The sequence below is a fragment of the Balaenoptera acutorostrata genome, chromosome 4 (assembly GCF_949987535.1).
Source record: "Balaenoptera acutorostrata chromosome 4, mBalAcu1.1, whole genome shotgun sequence".
In the NCBI taxonomy this organism is placed as follows: domain Eukaryota; kingdom Metazoa; phylum Chordata; class Mammalia; order Artiodactyla; family Balaenopteridae; genus Balaenoptera; species Balaenoptera acutorostrata.
Genome location: NC_080067.1, coordinates 132,338,149 through 132,359,703, shown reverse-complemented (window position 1 = coordinate 132,359,703; position 21,555 = coordinate 132,338,149). Strand labels below are relative to the sequence as shown.

The following is a 21,555-nucleotide window of genomic DNA, read 5'->3' as shown; positions in this document are numbered from 1 at the left end:
GTATTCATGTTTCCTTTTGTTCTTGGAGACAGTGTTTCAAATTGTAAAAGTAATGAATACATTGAACAGTCTCTTTTGAAAGGAAAGTATTACAATGAGATAAATGTTATTAAAATATATTCCTTGAAGGGAAGTCCTTCAGGGCAAGGTAATTTTGCTGAACATATACTTGGTGTTATAATAACATATACAATACTACTTATGTTATTTTATTGGGATAATAATAACAGTTTCTATTTTTCTTCCAAGCCACTCAGGAGAGATTGTGTGTGTTGTGGGGGAGGGCAGAGGTGTTGCTTCAAAAAGGCTTATTTCATTACATGATGTTAGTTTAAGGAGAATTTATTACTTTTATATTTAGAGAGAGATGGCCATTGGATAAATTTTTCAAATTACTATCTAAGGTCATGCAGATATGGACAGACTATGATTGTTATTTTTAGTAAGGGCAGCTGAAGAGATGAACCCATAATGATAAATCCAATATAATCAAAATGTTTTTGTTCATCCTTGACTGAGATACAATTTTTCACAAAATATCATTTCTGAAAAGAAATTAGACTAAGATGAAGTGCACTGCTTTTATATTTTGGAAGGATTAAAATTTAAATAAGTAGGAATTGGAGGCCCATAGTGTTTATTTTTTCCCTACTAGAGAGGAGGGGTGATTTGTGAAATGGCAGCACTATTGAAACAAGGAAAGCTAATTGTTGGAATTCCGCACAATTCCAGGAGAGAGAACAGAGAGCTTCATTTTATCTCTGATTGATCAATAGATCATGTTCACTCAAACAACATTTATTAAACACCTCCTATGGGCTGAGCACAGTGCTAGGAGCTTGGGATGCAAATATGAACACACTGAAACTCTTGGTCTCATGGAGTATATGTTTCAAAAATAAATTACTACATATGCTTTCAGATGGTAAGTTTCTTATGCAACTTGGTTTGCACTGTAAAATATTTTATTAAAAATTTTCTGATTATAGATATGGTATGTGAAACTACCCATAACTCTACTGCCTAAACAACTGTAAACATTGTTTTATCTTTCTAATTATATAACTATATTAAAATATTGCTTTTCGGGCTTCCCTGGTAGGGCAGCAGTTGAGAATCTGCCTGCCAATGCAGGGGACACGGGTTCGAGCCCTGGTCTGGGAAGATCCCACATGCCGTGGAGTAACTAGGACCGTGAGCCACAACTACTGAGCCTGCGCGTCTGGAGCCTGTGCTCCGCAACAAGAGAGGCCGCGATAGTGAAGAGGCCCGCGCACCGCGATGAAGAGTGGCCCCCGCTCGCCACAACTAGAGGAAGCCCTCGCACAGAAACGAAGACCCAACACAGCCAAAAATAAAAAAAATAAAATAAAATAAAATAAAATAAATAAAAAGCACACTTTAAAAAAATATATATCTCTTTTCACTTAGTATCTATTTGTACATTTAAACATACTGATCCTAATGGTTATAAGATTACACAGAAATAAATAATCTATTATTCAGCATTTAGGTTGTTTTTAATTTCCTGCTGTTAGGAAGAAGATTTTTGTAAAATGTCTTTGGGTGAATCAGAAATCACTTTTAGGATAAATTCCTATAAGTGATGTTACTCAATACAACCATAAGGAAATTTTAAAAACTTTTGGTAATATTTTCAAATTGTACACTTTGCAAGAACAATCTATTTTAAAGCTGTTCAGTTAGGGTCTTAGATTAGTGACAATTTCCATTCTCACTTTCATTCTAATATTGGTTATTGTGTTGCATATTCCTCAGTACTCTGTGCAAAATGCAACATTTTCTCAAACATTATTCACTTACCTTGCTCCTTCAGTTTAGAGGATTATGGTGATGGATAAATAAAATTGCAGAGTGGAGATAATTTCTTGGAATGACAAAGCCTCTGCATATATTCAAATTTGACTTCTGCATTATCTGGTTATTGCATTTTCAGAGTTAGTTTTTATCGGGGAAGATTTCACCTGTGTTCGTGAAAAGCAACAATGCATTTTTCAGCATAACTCACTGAGGTCAATCTAAATACCACACACTACCCTAGTTCTGTTGCTCTAAATACCATTTTTAGCATTGGGAATCACCAGAGAAAGGGAAGGAAGTAACCCTGAGCTACTTCAGCTCAATTCAACAAACGTTTATTTATCGTCTATGACATATCTGACTCCATCTAGGTACAGGTACTGTAACCATGTGAGTTGAGGCCCAGTTACCCTGGGTATTACATTTAGCTCTGGAATTTCCTCACAGCTAGCAGAAAATTCCCAATACTTGGGATTATGTCCCATATGGTGCCCTGCGCTAGTCTTTCTATATAATAATTATGATTTATGCTTTTCTCACAAGAGCTATCCTGTAGTATTCAATTCTGAGAAGTAAGGAAAAGAAAGTGTTTCATATTTTCTAGACACACATCAACTGGAAATTGACCGATTCCCTGAATATGCCCTTAATATTGGTTAAACAGAGTCAATACGTGGGAGGTTTTTGCTAGTCACTTTGAATCACCATAAAAGACTGTGGATGTAGCTCTGAGAGAATATGATGGATGCTCAGTGCAGGGTAAACTTAAGAAAGAAACTCAAAACTCGATTTAAGAGATAGAAAGGAAATGTAATTTCAAGAACATAAATAAAAGTTTGTTTCCTGAAATGTGTGTTTTAAGTGAATCTGATGTTTTGCCACTTAGTCAATAGAAATTGAAAGTATAAATAAGTGAATTCTGAGATATATTTGTAGTCTTATCAGATATTGGGGTGCCGACGTCTCATTTAGTGTGGTGATACCCACTCACGGTGAAATATTATATCTCTCTATATATATTTTCCTTCCTCCTTCCCTCACTCCTTCCCTCCCTCCTTCCTCTTTCTTTCTTTCTTTCTCTCTCTTTCTTTCTCGCTCTCTCTTTCTTTCTCTCTTTCTTTCTTTCTCTTCCTTCCTTTCTCTCTCTTTCCCTTTCTTTCTTCCTTTCCCTCCCTCTCTCTCTCTCTCTCTCTCTCTCTCTCTCTTTCTTTTCTTCCCTTTTGTGTTACATGGTAGTAAGGAAGCCCCATCACATCAGAATTCTGCTCAGAAAACTCCTGGCAAGGGACACACTGCTAAATACAGAGTGAGTGTGTATGCCAGATTGAAATCTCCATGTGATTTTGTCATGCAGCATAATGAGCTGGCAGCTAAAAATGAGCACAAGCAGATTGCCTTTCCTTCCCTCTATTTGCAGTTATTCCTTTGGAGAATATTTGTCACCTTTGGATGGAGCTGAATTCCAAATATTTTGCTCATTTTCCAAATTCAATTTTGAAAAAATTCTATTTGCCCTATCAGACAGACGACCCTCCAATTTATCAGCTCTGGCCTTAGATTACATTCTCCCACTTTTTAAAGATGCACATAATAGCATGACTTTAAATGCACCGACTTAAAATTATCCTTTTAATAGGAGGAAACTCATTTTTTCCCCCAAAATGGTTTTCAGCACTGTCTTCTGTCTGAAAGTGTATCTGAATTCAAGAAGACCATTGTCAAATAACTAGATGTGTGTGTGTGTTAATAATGCTCGGAAATTGCCAGAACTCCTAAGATTAATTCTATCTTCTAACTAGAGGAGAAAAAAGAAAAAAAACAACAACTGTTAAAGAACATATCATTGTAAGTAAATTTTTTTTGTGTGTGTAGAAAACATATAGTTTTGTCTATTAAACCCACAACTGAATATCACTGTTTGTTTGGAGCAGAACGACATGAAGCAGTTGATTAAAAAATTTTGCATATCTATACTCTAACAGTAGTGTAAGTTAAAGCTGTATTTTAAGAAAGTTGTGGTTTAGTGGAAGAAAGTTCAGGGTCCTGAAAGAACAATAGCAAAAGGAGCCAATTATCTTTAAATTGTCTGGTTCAGTAGGAAGAATCCTTTCATCTTTTTTCACCAAAAGCATTTTTAGGCAAGCCTAATATCACTATTTCATACTAGTCTGTGTTTTTCCTGGACCCTGAGTGCCTTTGGGTCAAATCCTGGCATTGCTATAGTGTTCATGATTTGGGGTAAGTTACACAAATTTCCTGAGAGTTGTTTTATTTGTCTGTTAAGACATGAGACACAGTGTGAGGTTTCACTGAGTACATGTGAAGAAAAATCTCAACTTTGTTAGATTTAGGATACATTGATTCACTTATTCTGTCATTTGAACTAGAGAGCTACCAGCTGGACCCTTGTCCCTTAGCATATATTTTACCTTCATTAAGAATTAATGAGCTTCCTCAACTTGGCAAAGGACACCTACAAAAACCCTACAGGCAACATTACACTTAATGGTGAAAGACTAAATGCTTTTTCCTAAGATCCAGAGCAAGACAAGGATGTCCACTCTCACCACTTCTATTCAACATTGTACTGGGGGTTCTAGGTAGGATAATTAGGCAATAAAATGGGAAAAATAAAGGCAGACAGATTGGAAAGGAAGAATTAAAACTATCCTTATTTGCAGATGGCATGATCTTGTTATAGAAAATCCTAAGGAATTCACTAAAAAAACTATTAGAACTAATAAAGTTCAGCAAGTTTGCAGGATTCAAGATCAATATATTGAAAAATTGTATCTCTATATATTTGCAAAGAAAATTCCAAAAATGAAATTAAGAAAACAATTTTATTTATAATGGTATCAAAAAGAATAGTACACACATCAAAATTAAACAAAAGAAGTACAAAACTTATGCTCTAAAAACTGTATAGCATAGTTAACAGAAAACAATAAATGGAAAAACATTCTATTTTTCATGGATTGGAAGTCTTAATATTGTTAAGATGGCAATATTTGGCAATATTTCCAAATTCATCTACAGATTCAATGCAATCCTTTTCAAAATTACAGCTAGCTACTTTGCAGAAAATTACAAACTGCTCCTAAAATTCATATGGAAATTCAAGGGATCTAGAAGAGCCAAAATGATCTTCAAACAAAAATAACAAATGTAGAGACTCACACTTTCAGACTTTAAAGCTTACAACAAGGCTATAGTAATCAAGACTGGCATAAGGATAGATATACAGAACATTAAAACAGAATTGAGAGTCCAGAATAAACCCTCACATTTATGCCCAACTAATTTTTTACAACAATGCCAAGATCCTTCAGTGGGGGAAAGAATAGTCTTTTAACAAATGGTCCTGGGACAACTGGATATCCATACACAAAATAATCAAGTTGAAACCCTACTTGATATCATAATGTAAGTTAAATAAAAATGGATCAAAGAACTAGGTGTAAGAACTAAAACTCTAAAACTCTTAGGAGAAAACATAGGCATAAATCTTTGTGATTTTGAATTAGTCAATGGTTTCTTAAATAGGACATCAAAAGTGCAAACAATAGAAGAAAAAAGAAATAATTAGATTTTATAAAAATTAATTTTGTACTTCAAAGGATACTGTGAAGAAATTAAAAAGTCAACAGAATGAGAGAAAATATTTGCAAATCATATGTTTGATAGAGGACTTGTATCTAGAATATGTAAAGAACTCTTACAAAGCAACAATAAAAAGGAAAATTACTCAATTAAAAATGGACAAACGATGTGGATAAATATTCCTTCAAAGAATAGATACAAATGGCCAGTAAACACATGAAAAGATGCTCAATATCTTTAGCCATCAGAGAAATGCAAAAAAAGCACAATAAGATACTACTTCACACCAAGTAGGATGGCTATAACAAAAATGACAGATTATAATTGTTGGTGAGAATGTGGAGAAATCACAGCCCTCATGCACTGCTGGTAGGAATGTAAAATAGCACAGCGTCTTTGGAAAACAGTTTAGAAGATCCTCCGAATGTTAAGTATGGAGTTACCATATGAACCAGCAATTCCACTCCTAGGTATATATCAAGAGAAATAAAAACATATGCACATACAAAACTATGCATTACCTATGTTAATACACTAAAAACCATTGAACTGTACACCTTAAATGGATGAATTGTATGGCATGTGAATTATATCTCAATAAATCTATTAAAAATGGAATTAATGAATGTAAGTGGCTTTTAGCTTGTGTGGTATGAAAACATTTAAAATCACAGCATCCTTCCTATAAAAAGCAATCATATTTAGACAGGACATATCTAGTTGGAATAAATGGCTAAATTCATGTGGGTACCAAAAGCAGTCTAGTATGGAACATTTTCTGTTTAGCTAAAGTAGCCATTTGATCTAAAACAAATAAAAATGGAAAAGTCAAGTTAACCTGTAATTGATTTACTAGGAATGTTATGTATTGGCATGCACATAAGAGAAAATAAATTTTATACACATACATATACACTATATATATACTATATACACTATATACTGTATATATACAGCATATAGTTATATATATGCCTGTATATGCATGTATATATAGTTGTGTTTTTTTATATGTTTAAAAAAAATTATTATTTTTAAATTTATTTATTCAATTTATTTATTTTTGGCTGTGTTGGGTCTTTGTTGCTGGGCGCAGGCTTTCTCTAGTTGTGACGAGCAGGGGCTACTCTTCATTGCGATGCACGGGCTTCTCATTGCGGTGGCTTCTCTTGTTGAGGAGCATGGGCTCTAGGCGCACGGGCTTCAATAGTTGTGGCACACGGGCTCAGTAGTTGTGGCACGCGAGCTCTAGAGCGCAGGCTCAGTAGTTGTGGCACACGGGCTTAGTTGCTCCGCTGCATGTGGGATCTTCCTGAACCAGGGTTCGAACCTGTGTCCCCTACATTGGCAGGCAGATTCTTAACCAGTGTGCCACCAGGGAAGCCCTTATTATTATTTTTTAATCTGGAGAATTTTAATATTTGGGGATGGATATTTTCAGTTACTTTTTTAAAAAAATATATACTATAGTGATCATGGAGAGAAAATGGAATCCAATATGTGTGCTGTATGTATGTGTCTGTGTTTATATACATATCTATATATATCTGTATAAAGTGTACTTCACATGTTGAATGAGTTAATGATTGATTTCTTACATTTTCAGCTGTGTCATTTTATTTTATATTTTAAAGCTCTGCACAGAGCATCTGTAATAAATAAAGCAATGGAGTGAATGCAGGGACTTCCAGGCATATCCAGTAATGAGTGCTTCTAAAATGATACAATTTCATCTTATATTTTTTTTTTTTTTTTTTTTTTTAAATTAATTTATTTATTTATGGCTGTGTTGGATCTTCGTTTCTGTGCGAGGGCTCCCTCCAGTTGCGGCAAGCGGGGGCCACTCTTCATCGCGGTGCGCGGGCCTCTCACCATCGCGGCCCCTCCCGTCGCGGAGCACAGGCTCCAGATGCGCAGGCTCAGCAACCGTGGCTCATGGGCCCAGCCGCTCCGCGGCACATGGGATCTTCCCAGACCAGGACTCGAACCCGTGTCCCCTGCACTGGCAGGCAGATTCTCAACCACTGCGCCACCAGGGAAGCCCTCATCTTATATTTTAATGTTACTTCTCTTCAGGGTGTTATGTTTGTGCTATTGGAAAAATGTTAAATTATTGTTTGCATACTCTGAAGAATATTGTGCCTGAGAGGAGACAACTTTTCGTATGCAGAGGCATAGGCAAGTGGGAAGTTCCTTCTTCCTGCTTGTACATTCCAGGAACGTAACCAGGGAACAAAACAGGTTACTAAAAAGAGAAAGAGTATAGGACTGATTGACTGCTCATTTAAAAATTGGCAAGTGTCCTATGTAGCTAGCAGGCTTGAAAATTATCCCAAACTAGAGTCATTGCTGCTTAATTGTAGACATGCCTAAGCATCCAACTCAGTCTCTCCAAATGACACAAGTGCTTCTTGTATGATGGAAATGCAGGTGAATGTTTCCTACATGCCTAGAGTACCAACCTAGGTTTAGTTTTAGATGCTCAAATGAAAGCTATGCCATACTGGTTTCTTTCTTTCTGATTCTCTTCACCATGTCTGAATACAGATACTGGCGTGAATGTACATTAGCGTATAGTTTATAAACAAGATGAAAGCAACAAATGAACAATGTTCCCTATTGATCCCTAGACCATGTACTGCATTAAACATACAGTGTAAAAGTGGTAATGAAAGTGGGTAAATCTTTGTGCATTTATTAAAAGTTACAATCTGATATTTAAGAATTTTGAAAACCACTTCAAAGTGAAATGAGTATTTTAGTTGATATTTGGGTTATCTTTGATTATTAATATAAAAGAACTAGATAAAAATTATCTAAAATGTTGGCAATTTTTACATAGTTAGAACTAAGTATTTTACTTCTCCTCTGGCTTTGCCCTCAACAGAATTATTTAATGATTATAAATAAGTGATATCTTTTTTTGGTTACCTTAACAACCCCTAAAATTAGCTTCAGGGATTTCCCTATCCATCATTCTATGTAGGCTAGCTGGGGCTCCACTCTCATCTTCAAAGTTTGGAAAAGTGACTTAGGCCAAAGCCATTTTGTTTAGAGATGGGCAGATGACCAAAACTAAGCTTTAAGTATGAATCGTATGACCTATATAGGAACACTCAGAAAGAAATTTCCTTCTTATCTGTTGGTTAGAAATTAATGGGCTGCTACCATGTAACCACAAGGGAAGGATCTTTCTGAGGTTGAGGAGTAATGCTGAGGTTGCCCAAGAAAATGTAAGAAACCAGAGCCCGAATATATTATTAGTATTCAGCCAGTAACACAAATCAATAAACTACTTTTTGCTTAAGGCAGCTTCAGTCAGGGTTTCTATCATTTGCAGTGAAATGAACCCAATTTCACAAATTGTGGGAAATCCTCTTTACACTGAATAATTGCTTTTTACCAAAAACTGTAGTGTTTTAGAAGAAGTTAGATCTGGATGTGATGAAAATTGGCTAATTCTTAAAAATATCCCATTGGAATTACAACTTAAGAATTCTCATTTTATCTTTGTCATTCTTTTCTTAGAAATATTGTTCTTTTCCTCCAATACAGAAGGTGGTTGACATAATTTTATCAAGGCTTTACAAATTACGAGAAAGTAGATGGAAGTAAGACACGATGCCTTCAGAAACAAGGATCCTGCTGCATTTTGTGTTTCCATCTTTGATTTATTCCTTTGTGTAAAAGTAGTACATTGAATAGTCACAATCTTTAGGCATCCACAAAGCTACCAGGAAGAGAATAAGAGGCACAAATGAAATTTTAGCCTTATATCTTGACTTATGGATGATGTTAGTCTTGATCAGATCCTTATTTCAGGGATCTTCTGTATATCGACTTATTCACTTCTGAAAAAGATAGTTGTAGTCAAAGAATAAAAGTGCCCAGTGATCTCTGTTAAGCTTTGCCCACCCAGTACCCAGATAATTGTAGGCAGGAATTTGTATGCAACCATAGGCTTCTGACTCAATGGTGAGGGGAGTTTGGTATCAGAGACTTACTTGAATAGACTGTAATAGTGATCATCCTTGATTTAAGACTTGGTATTCCTCCTCTATTCTCTGAAACTGAAGCTCACTCTCAGCACTCCTTTCTGCATTTTTCCTATCCTGTTAATATTTATCACTATTTATCACATGCCCTGGTTCTAATGTGCAGGGACTGTTGTTCAGCTTAACTTTGGCTGAACTTTTGAATATTTCCTCCTTTTCTCCAGTCTTCTCTTTCTTCAGTTAGATTGTGGTATAGTTTGATCAGGCAGTCAGACATTCAAAGGGGTCATCATACCTAATTCCAATTTCAGTAAAAAAATAAGTACGTATATATATGTATTTATATATTTTTTTCTGGCTCTTCTCAGAGCACGAGAATTCTGCCTTGCTTGTTCTCACCTTTCTTCTAGAAAATAAAACCCATCTCAAAGTGTTCCTATCTGCTGGCCTCTTGCTTCAAGTACAGACTCCTTTAGCTTCCCTATTACCAAGCTTCACTCACACATGAGGAAACTTGGCTTTTAGTTGGGGTTGCTGACAACTCTGTCCCTGAATTTTTCTTTGAGCATTTTCAGCTGTAACCCTTGGATCCTGTCCTTCCTGACAAATCCTCACTGTCTATAGGACTTCCCACTGGTGGCTGCCTTTCCTTAAGGGTGTGCCCTTGTCAGAGTTCAGCTCTTACTTCCTGACCCTGTGTTGATAATGCATTCTGGTACATCACATCAACTCTTTTCCCTTGGTTTTCATTTCTCTTTGCCTAGATGCCCAAAGGAATAGCAAAGTGTTTTTCAAGCTATGAGATACATTATGACTGGATTTTCATTGTGTTAAATATTTTAAGATATGGGCTTTTAAAAATGTTTCTTAGAAATCACCATTTCAGTGTTGGGAAAGTTTAGAATCAGAGAATATCTCAAATTTTAAAAAAGGTGGATTTTGTTTGTATTCTTTTTTTGGTCTTGCTTTAAAAAATATGTGAACTCATTATATAATAGCTACTAATTCCAAGTAATTCTCTTTTGTTCTTAATTTAGTTCCTTATTGTTATTTGGTATGAACTTCTAAATTTTATTTTTATTAATGGTGAGGAAAATCAAGCCAACAGTAAACATAGGGAAATACAGAGTCCATATGACTCAACCCATATGAACAATACCAACAATTTAACACAATGTGAAATATGATTTTTATTTTTCAAGCTTTGTGTGTTAGCTTGACTTCTGGGAAAACAACACTTTCCTTGGTCTGCTTTGAAAACAGGGAGTTTTCTCTCATCGACTTTCCTGAACTTTGTTAAACATTTGTTGCTGTTTTCTGCTTGTCCTCTCTTTCTCTAATTAAATGGTGATCGAGTTTGACAAGACAGTCAAAAATTCAAAGTGACATATGGAGGCTTTCCACTCTGTTTTCTATCTGGGAGAATTATGAAAAAAGAATGAGGGAAAGGGGGAGGAATGGTGAAAAATAGAGAGTTATTGCAGTGATGAAGGGCAGAAGGAAATGTGATATGAGACAGGAATGAAGCCAAACAGATAAAAGAATTGGGGATATGCATTTGGGTCTTTCACTTTATTTTTGCAAATGGGGTCCCTGACTGAAACAACATTATTACTGAGGATGGAATTGAAAGAGCATGATGCCTGCCTCCTTCTCTCTCTGCCTTCCTTTGTTTTTCTTTTAAGCTTTTATTGAAAAATGACACTTTCCAGTTTCTCTTACCTCCACACTACGTATACTGTTTTATTACACTTTCAAGCTGTTTAAACTAACTTGAAAGATTGACTTTAAAGTTTAAGTAATTAAGTATAGAATTAATGCAGAAAACGTTAAAGTTATGGGTCTTCTGGCAACTTAGAAATAAAATGGCAAATTGATTCCCAGATGCAAGATGATCCTGCATCAAGATCTATAAACCAGAAGAAAAATAGATTTAGCTAAAAAATGAATTCTTCTGCAATAACAATAACTTCTGTTTGGCTGATTTCAACTTCTAAAAAATTAGAAAATGATTCTTGTCTTTTGACACAGCCAGGATTAATGAGAATGAATGGGAACTATTGCAAGATGAGAAAGTGTTATCCATTAATTGTGACAGGAAAACTATACTCATTTGTTTGCTTGGGATCTTACAGTCACTTTTCATGTGAAGAATTAATTGAATGCATTAAACATGTTAGTTTAAAATCAAAATGAGCGTTTCTTTGCTCACCCTTGAGTAGGAACATGCTGAGTGACATGAGTAGGAATGGTGCTCTATGTGATGTAGTGAATTGGCTTTTTCTCTGAGTACAGATTGTTTAAGCAATTGGAAAATCTTCATTGCTTACTATGTATATTAAGGCATAGGTTAGGCAAAAGTTCACTAAAGCTGTTGATTCATCTGCATATGAAATGTCAACTGCTATCCAGGAGAGAGTGGTAAATGTTCCACAGCCTTGTAAATTTGCCTAATAAAGGAGAGAGTGCATTAATTTACCATTAACTTGTTAAACCTCATTGCAATATTTTCACTTTTTATACACTTTACGGGTCGATTGAAATAAAAACTGCAAGAGTTTTATGCAGTCAGAGGAAAAACATAACTAGGTTTTGCCTTTTGAATACTATCATAGAACGTCAGAATGTTTTAGTCTACAAACAGTGAAGGTTATTCATTGAAGACAGATATGAACTTCCAGATGGTAAGTAAAACACTTTCTAATCAATTTTTATTTATACCTACTGTAAAGATGCTGCTTTAGTAAGTGAAGACTACAATACGCTCTTTGGTGGCATCTAACATCTTGTGTAATGCTTGTAATAACTGAAAGTTCTGAAGAGAAACAGGATAAGGTCGACAAATTGAAAACAAGCATGTTGCTACCTGTTTGCCATCTCAGAATTTCAATCAAGCTGTGGTTGAAAATATTAAGAAAGGATTCTTGTGATAGCATAGAAATGATTAAGAAAGGTTATATTGGTTAGAGTTTACATAAAGAAGATAATTTAACATAATTCTCATTATAAACATAATTTTCATTAAATCCATGGCTGTGCGTGGGCATAGGTTTGAGTTTCCTTACATTCTGTACATTACGTTAAATGTTGTTTTTTAAAAAACTGGTTCCCCCCCCCCCCCCAGAAAATATGTTAAAACAAATAGCCAACCATTGGAAACATCTTTATTTTTTGTATTGGAGAAAAAAATGCAAATATTTTATACTGAATTTTTATATGAATTATGAAGCCACATCTTCCCAAATCAGTGAAGAGTTATAGGAAGAAAAAAAATAGTTTGACTTTATTCATTCCCAAAACGTCTCTATATTTCATATCCTATCGAATGGATTTTATGATGTTCTTTTTGAATATTTGCAGTCATTATCTGGAAAATGTAAATATTTTGAAATGTGTCATCAAAGGTATATATTATTTTCTATATTTTAAGCTAGCCAATATGAAGAAACATTTTTGAACCCTGAAGGTAGGATCCTTTAAAAAGAGATTAATTCCTTCCAAATAGCATCACCTCTATGTAAACACAAAGTATAATTAAAACTGTAATAGGAGCAGGGCAGATGCAACCTATAGAGGGGCGGGGCATATGCAACCTATAGCAGCCCTGCTCAGACATTGGTCCGCACAGCAGTGGCCCCTCCCTCTTCCCACTCCTCTGTATAAAAGGAACCTGAATTCAGACTGGGACAAGATGGTCTTTTTCAGATGCTAGTGTGCCATCTTCTCAGTCTGCTAGCTTTCCGATTAAAGTCATCATTCCTTGCCCCAAAAACTCATCTCCCGATTTATCGGCCTGTCTTGCTGCGAGCAGAGCGAGCTTGGGCTGGGTAACAAAACTACTTTTTAAGGCTTTGCACACTTGTATGATTTTAGGTGACTGTGTTTCTTTTATGTCTTTGCTGATTGTCTCCCATCCCTACTTGCCCCATTCTGGAGTGCCTTCCATCACTCTCCTAGAGTTTGGTTCTGTGAGTTAAGCACACAAGTTAGTCTTGTCTGTGCAGTTGGCTAAATTACTCAAAAAAAAATTTTTTTTGGCTCCATCTGATGCCTTTAGTCATAGACACCTAACATCATACCCGGAGGTCAAACAACCCGAAACTCACCATAGATAGCCACTCTCTTCATTTGCAATCCTCCTCCTTACCCCCAGAATGAGAAATTCTAGTACAAAAATGGGCTTCTGAATTACAGAACTAGTTTTATTTAAATTGCTTGGAAAGAAAATATCACTTCACACCGAAAACTCATTTGTTGTTAAGACCCCAGCTAACATGTGTTGCTCCTTTAAGCAAACTAGAGCTCTCCTCTCCCCACACGAACACACATACCTCCCTTTGAGTAGATACAGCTCTGTGGCTGCACAAAATTTTTAGCAGAGCACACACTAGATTTCTGCTGCCATGTGCTTCTTAGCTGGGCACCGTTCTGCAGGGACCCAGCATGTTCAGTCCTATATAAATTGTAATCTCCAGATTAAAAGATGTAGAGACGATTTCTGAAAAGAAATAGGTGACGGATAAATTGGAAACTGGAATAAACGTGCATGTACAAAATACGAAGTATTTAACTTTTACATTATACTGATAGGTTTAATTTTGACTATATTAATAATACATGTTTATTTTAGTAGAATTCAAACATAAAGAAAAAAGAAAAGAAAAATACCAATTTTCCCAGAGTTAGCTGTTATTAATATAAAGTTTTCATATTGTTTTTATTTTTTTCCAACAAAGCTCTCACATATTTATTACTGAGCCAAAGCACTAGTGTAGAAACACTGACACAAAGAGAAAAATCATTTTCCCAATAAAACACATCCAGCTGTTCAGATAGTAGTGATGTTTTCAGAGTGGTATGGTAAGACTTAAGTGACCCTGACACAGAATAAATATGTGTGCCGCCTCACATAGGGCTCCTTATAGACCCAGCTTGGTCCTTCTCCATTGTCTTCTCTTGGAGTTGTACCTGATTTTATTACCAGTTTTCATTTGAATCCCTTGGGGAATGGGACAGTTCTTCTTTCATTTCTTGGCTAGGAATCTCTTGATCCTGAGAGTCTTATGACAAGACATGACAAGGAACAAATGCAACTGCTCATAGGATGGCAGAGAAGAGCAGAGACAGCTGTTTTTATTTAAAAAGAAAGAATAAACATTACTCAAGTCACTTAACACTTGTGTATATTGTAACAATAATTTCTAAATTTATAATGTTTCAAAATGGATATACCAAAATTTACTAATCCTTAGTTGTTGGAAAAGTGAGTAGTTTTAAGTAAAATATCTTTCTACAACTTGAATTTCTGATGTTATTCATCTGAATAATGAATTATTTGCCTTTTAATGACATAAAAATTTCCATCCAACCTAAAGTAGAGGTCACTGCTAGGGAACAGTCTTCTTCTGTTAACATGCATTATTAATACTATTGTAATTATAACCACAATGCTACTGGAGAAAATTATTTTATTATGAGTTTCAGTGTCTGATATTAAGGATTAGATTTTATTCTCCATACTGTAGTTTTAATAGCATAATATATCAAGGGTTTATTTACTGTTTTAGGTAGAGCCACAGATTTGTTTATTCATAGACTCTTAAGTAACCAGATTGCACAGCTGAAAATAATTTGCAAATTTGATTCATTTTCTGACTTAATCAGGCTTCAATTTTAAGAACATAAATACTGAAACACAAAACATTATTTCTATTGTGATTATTCTAACTTGGAAAAGTGTAAGAAAGTAATATTATTGCCTATGGTACTATGCATGTTGCTATTTCTTTGCTTGAAAAGACTCCTTAACTAGAAAAATTGTTTATATCACTGTTTTAATGTTTGCACTTATTACACATGAAAACATGGAACCACTTATTCAAAGAAAAAATTGTCTAATTTCTTTCCTATGGACTGACAAACACTGGGGGTGCAAGAGATATTTTTCAATCTATTTAGACATAGTTGCTTTTAAGCCAGTGGTTCCCTCTTTTACCACCCACTAAGTGCTTCTCTCAGCATCCAAGGTCAGTGGCTATTTTCAGTGAAAATTCTATTAACTGTAACTCATTGGTATCATTACTAATCAGATAGTATCTCTCTAATAGCTAACCAGGATTTCTTATAGTAAACTGGAGTAATTTTCAAGGATATATAAAGTGACTGGTTTTCTTACCTAAACCACAATTTACCTGTGGTACTCTGGACCCAATGAACACATGTGACTGTCTGGCTATGGATGGCTACTGCTAATAATGCAGATGCCCAGGAAGCCAAGACAATTGAATTTGACCATGGGATGTCCAGCCTCCTTTAATGAACCAAACATTTGCCACTGACTTGCAGGCTTCCACGCCAGCACCCATTGAGACACATTCATTCTGCTTCAAAATGGCATCAGTCATAGGAAGGTCAGAAGCACCTCTTCCATGCTTTATGGGGCAGCGTTTTGTTTCTGCTCCTGGGAAGTAGATACATGTGTGAGCACACGCACAATTGCTTTCTGAGAAAAGTCTTTCCTTTCAGATATTTCCACTGCCCACATCCATGGAGGTTGGGGAAGAGTCCTGCCCACACACCTCGCAACCTGGATGCTACGTTGTGCATAACTCACCCTGTTACACAGCCAACTGAGGCAACACTTCATTTAAAAGAAACAACCTCAAGGTGATGCTTCATCCTTGTCTCAATTCATAGCCCCACAAAGTTTGATAAGTAGGCTACACGACTGGGCATTCCTTTTATGTCTCTGCTTCACGTTTCCCAAAATTATGTCCTAATATTTTACCAAAAAAACATTTATGAAAAAGCCATATGTCTGCATTTCAATGAAACTTGCTGTTGACCATATCATTTATTACTTTGTTCCTAGGGACTAATACCACTCAGAAAAACAAAAGGGGAGGGGTTTAAAAAGTTGTTTTTCACATTAAATTGGTATATTTTCTATTGTTAGATAATGACATTTTCCTCTTTCTGTTGATTGCTAAGATACTCAGGTAAACTTTATGCTCATTTGTTGGTCTTTTCTTCAGCTACAGTGTATGGCTCACAGTGGAAGCTCAATAAATTTTTGTGATTTTTTTTTAGTGCATGCTGACTCAACTAGCTCTTGCAATGAATAAGTTTCCTCCCACACTTTTCTTCCTCTTTTTTCTACAAATCTCTTGATTAAATTAAATATGACATGAGTACATGACAACTTCTGGGTGGGATGGAAATGTCCTGTACCCTGATAATAGCTATTACATGGGTGTATACAATTGCTAAAATCCACCAAGCTGTATCTCTTTAAGAATAGTGTTGTTTATAGTATCCAAATTATACCTCAATAAAGATGACTTTGAAAAAGGGTGTACAGAGTCAATATTCATGTGTTGAGTGCAGTTCCTTTTGGCTTGCTAAAATATCAATGCTATCTTTACATGAAAGAAACATATTATTTCAAAATGTAATAAAAAGTATCCTTGAGAAAGCTTGCAATATTTATATTAAAGATAGCCACTGTGTTTAGAAGTGAGAACAAGAAATTGAGTCATATGAAACAGAGGCAAGTCTCAGGTAGAAAATTAACTCAGAGTAGAACCTTGGGAAATGCTTCCTCTTTTGTAAAATTGGACTCAGTAGCTTCTCATTAAGATTGCAGTAAGATTTTGTGTTTCTACAAGAATTCTGCAGTCAATATGTAGTAAATATATACTTATATATGTATTTTTCTATTGTATTAACAAAAGGCTAAATGGACAGTTTATGTAATCTTTTACAAGTCCACGTATATTAAAATGCAATATCCATGATTCCATATAACACAGGAAATGGAATATTTTAGCGGTCATACCACGCATACCAATTCTCCAGGTGTGTTATCAAAAACCTGTAAGAAGCATTATTTGGGGCCCTCTGCTAGGGCCCGGACCCAGGATTCTGCATGTGAGGTCACAGAATTTGGTATTGTATCCTTGAACTTTGCTAAGAATTTGCTGAAAATGTAGAGCTTAAGAGTCTTCAACCCCCACAATGTGATAGATATGTTAATTAACTTGATTGTGATAAATATTACACAGCATATACGTATATTAAATCCTCACATTCTACACTTTAAATACGTACATTTTTTTGTCAGTTATACCTCAATAAAGCTGAGAAAAAAAATTCAGGATCGGAGCTATAACAGTTCTGGGTCATGTCTCCCAGCAGACCCTCAGACCAAGATAAGAAGAGCAAGGTGATGCAATAACCACATATGAGTCACCCATCAGCAGAAGGAGGCTGAAGTGATAAATGGGCAAACAGAATGCATCTCACAATCAGATTAGACACTTTTAATGATTAGGAACAAAAGCTATAGATAAATCAAGCCAGTTACAAATGATAACCTAAAATGATAATAGACGTAACGACAAAAGAATAAATCATTTAAACAAAAACATGAGCCAACTGAAGGCAAACTATTCACTTTGAGTCTGAATAAGAGAGGCAGAGAGAAAAGTTCAGTGTCATAAAATACAAGTAACATCTAAACGTTAAAGCAGAGGCCACGACATCAGATGTTATAGAGACCTGGGAGGATGAGGAATAAGAAAGAACACACATAGGTATGAACACACACGTTTCCCCCCTCCCGACATATGCCCTTCTCCCACCAATAGTCTCATACTTTGTGTGTTTGAAAGAAATGATCCAAAACATTATTAAAAGAGAAGTCAGATGTAAAGGTATTTGTGGGTGAAGAAGCAGAGGCAGGGACTGTAGACTATGCATTTGAGAAATGGGATGGTATAATATTAGCTACAGAAGGTATCAGACTTGAGGGAATATTTTTTGGGTGTGCAGACGTGAGCAGTTTTGTGATCTGATTGAAGGAAACAGACAGAGGAAGATCTAGGATGAGAAATGTGTGTAAAGGTGTCTTTTGGGAGAGTAAGAAAATAAATGGATATTTAAGAAAGAATGGAGGATAAAGGTTAATTTATTCATTATTATGTGGCAGCCCCATAGGACATTGTCAACAGGGCACTAATAGGGGTTGGATATTGGCTCAGGAAAGTGTGGATCGTGTTTGTTAAGGAGTAGAATGGAGTCACATATAGAATTGAATTTTGGAAGAAAGGATGGAGGGAGGAATATATGTTTATATGTACATATTTGCCTTAGTATGTTTGGAAACTATGAATAATAGAGGCAGGGGGCTGGGGGATAGATGAGGACACGCTAAGTACATGGCTTGGTGAGTAGGCTGAGTTATGTAACTCAGGTTAGGATTATCGGTCTTTAACAAGTCCCAAGTTCTAGTGGGACAGCTGGTGTGACGTTGTAAGGCTGAGTCGATTTGCTCAGTGGTAGAGCAGGCAGGGTCATAGAATGGATGCTGGAAAATCTGCATTAATATCAACAGCCAACACTTCCTGAGCATTACTAAGTGGAGGGTACTCTTCTAAGCCAGCTGCATAGTTCAACTTATTTATTATTTATATGAGATAGGAGCTATTAATATCTCCATTTTTTTTTTTCAGAGGCACAGAGAATTTAAGTAACTAGGCCAAGATTTCATAGCTTGTAAATGGAGAAGCCAGGCGTAGGACCCAAGCTTCTGACTCTAGAGATCACGCTTTCAACCACAACATTATTCCACCTCCCACATTAGTGAACTCAATGAGTTGCTAAATGAGAGTCCTACTTTCTCTTAGGCTGCTCTTCAAGGGAAGTTTCAGGCCTACAAAGGAGGTCTGGATAAACTTGCCCTTCTCATCATCCAGAGCAGGCCCTATGCTTTCTCCTGGGTAGAGACTCACGTTCCTTTCTGCCTCCAAGTACCCATGTTCTCATTTTCTGCCTCATGTTAGCCTGGGCCGGGTACTGGGTATTGGCTCAGGAAAGTGTGAACCGTGTTTGTTAATGAGTAGGATGGAGTCACATAGAGATCTGAATTTGGGAAGAATGGGTCAGTCTCATTCATTTTTTCCCCATAAACCTACAATTACTTCCCAGACTATCATAAGATTACAAAGGCCATTGAAGATAATGGGGATTGTTTCTGTCACCTACTGTTGTGTAAAATACCACATCAAAATTTAGTGCCATGAAAAGATGACCATTTGTTATTTCTTATGCTTACGAAATCTTGGAAATTATTGGCTTTCCTTAAGTGATAGAGAGTAATAGTTACTAGTATTTATTGTCATCAACAGGGGAAGCAGTAGCACGATACAAACAATCCACAACCAGGTATTGGAGAATTTATACCTCTTCTATTCCTGGCGCCCCAATACCCTCGAGTCAGGGATGTGAAATGTGGGGATGGTCACAGAATGTTCTAGGTGACTCCAGGAATGTTTCAATGAACTTAGCATAGTATGTAAAAAGAACATTGAATCAAACATAAGAAGACTTGGGGACAGTCTTGTTTCTACCATTCGGTAGCTATGCTAACTTGGGCAAATCATAGTCACTTAAATTCTGAGTCAGTTTCTTAGTATGACCAGTGGGGCAGATACTCACCTCACTGGTTTGTTACAGTGTGGCAGTGACAATCAGATTAATGATGTGTGCAGGGCGCTTTGAAAAGGGTAAAACAGTAAGCCAGCAATACCTAATATGTATTAGAATCTTTCATACTGTGTTCCTATCTGAAATGCTTTACACATTATTGTCTCTGAAGTTGGTGGTGTTATTCTTATCTTGCTGTTGGGGACCCTGAGGCACAGAGAAGGTCAATAATTTGTCCAAAGCCAGGCCAGCTCATAAGTGGTTGAGTGAGGAACCAATGAGAAGGTGCTCAAGGCTGACAGGAACCAAGGAGAGAGGGGCTTGCTCCTGATAGGAAGGGAACTAGAGAAGCCTGTAGTAATTCCTCTAGGTGCTATCACGATGGCACAGAATGAATGGATCCAGTGAAGGCAGAGGCGGGTGTCTGCACGGGGCTGACAGGGAGTAGCTGAGTACAGCCTTGCTTGACTATTGGTTCCTCTTCTCTTGGAGGCATTAGATGTGGCAGAGGAAGGCTATTGTGCCTCAGGCTTTATCTCAAGAGGCCACTAATCAGTCCTTCAGTGAACAGCACCCCAACTTCTTCCCTCAGGAGCTAGAGGCTCTAAGCAAGGGCTTTTTAGTCACTTGGTTTTATACAGAGAAATGAGCTTGGTCCTTAGTGATTTTGTTTACTACACTAGAATTTATATCTTATTGTTTCTTTCATCCTATTTTTCATTCTGTGAAACAGGAAAGAAGATAATATGTAAGCTTGATAACCTTGGGGATAGCCCAGGCCCTAGATGCTCATCTTCCAAGGCCTGAGTCAGAATCCTTAGCTGAACATTCAGGCAATTTCCTCTCCTCCCTACAGAGAGTGATGATCCCTAGGACTTTGGAGAATGCAAACCATTCCATGCATAAAATTAATGCTGTAATAAAATTAGACAGTGAAAATCCAGGAAAAAATTCACTCCCAAATTATATGCACCCAGCCTGACAAGTGGATTGACTTGGCAAAAATACTGCTTTCTTACAATTTGTACATTTATTAGCTCTCTAAATGATACCTATAAAGTTGACTGTGGCCTTGACTTTCCTAACTTTGCCAAGTGCTTATAACTTGAGTTGAAAGTAAAATCACTGATGAAGGATAAGATACTAATCAGTTGCTATTTATTTAGCAAAACATTGCTTCATTTCCTCCTTTAGGGAACCACTGTGCTACAGCAAAGGAGAGGAAGAGATGATCTTAAACTTCAAGGGATTCCTAAAAGAGAGACTGTCAGATGAAGAAGAATTCAAAAACCAAAGGAAGGACTAGCTCACAGGAGCCTATCCCTTCAGTGGAAATCCAGAGAAGTTGGAGAGCTGCCCTCCTGGGACCATGTTGTCAAGAGGGTCCCAAGAGGGAGTGCATGTACATGAGCCAAGGTGGAGAAAGATCTGGGCCACTTTCCCACGTGCCCAGCTAAAGGAGTAAGCCATGAAAGACCACTAGTATACACACGCCAGAATCTAACCATGACAGAAGGTTCTAGTGAATAGAGATGTGTCACAAAAGTGAAAATCAGTGAGAGCCGAGTGCACAAGGATGAATGAGTCAAGATATATGTATGGTGGGTACTTAGGGCAAAAACCAAGACAAAAGCTAGTATACAGGCCTTGT

General features: G+C 36.5%; 1 pseudogene; it reads right to left on the bottom strand.

Annotated features, from left to right (window-relative positions):
* Positions 1-14,338: 14,338 nt before the first annotated feature.
* Positions 14,339-14,494, bottom strand: LOC103003415 (60S ribosomal protein L39-like; annotated as a pseudogene).
* Positions 14,495-21,555: the final 7,061 nt, after the last annotated feature.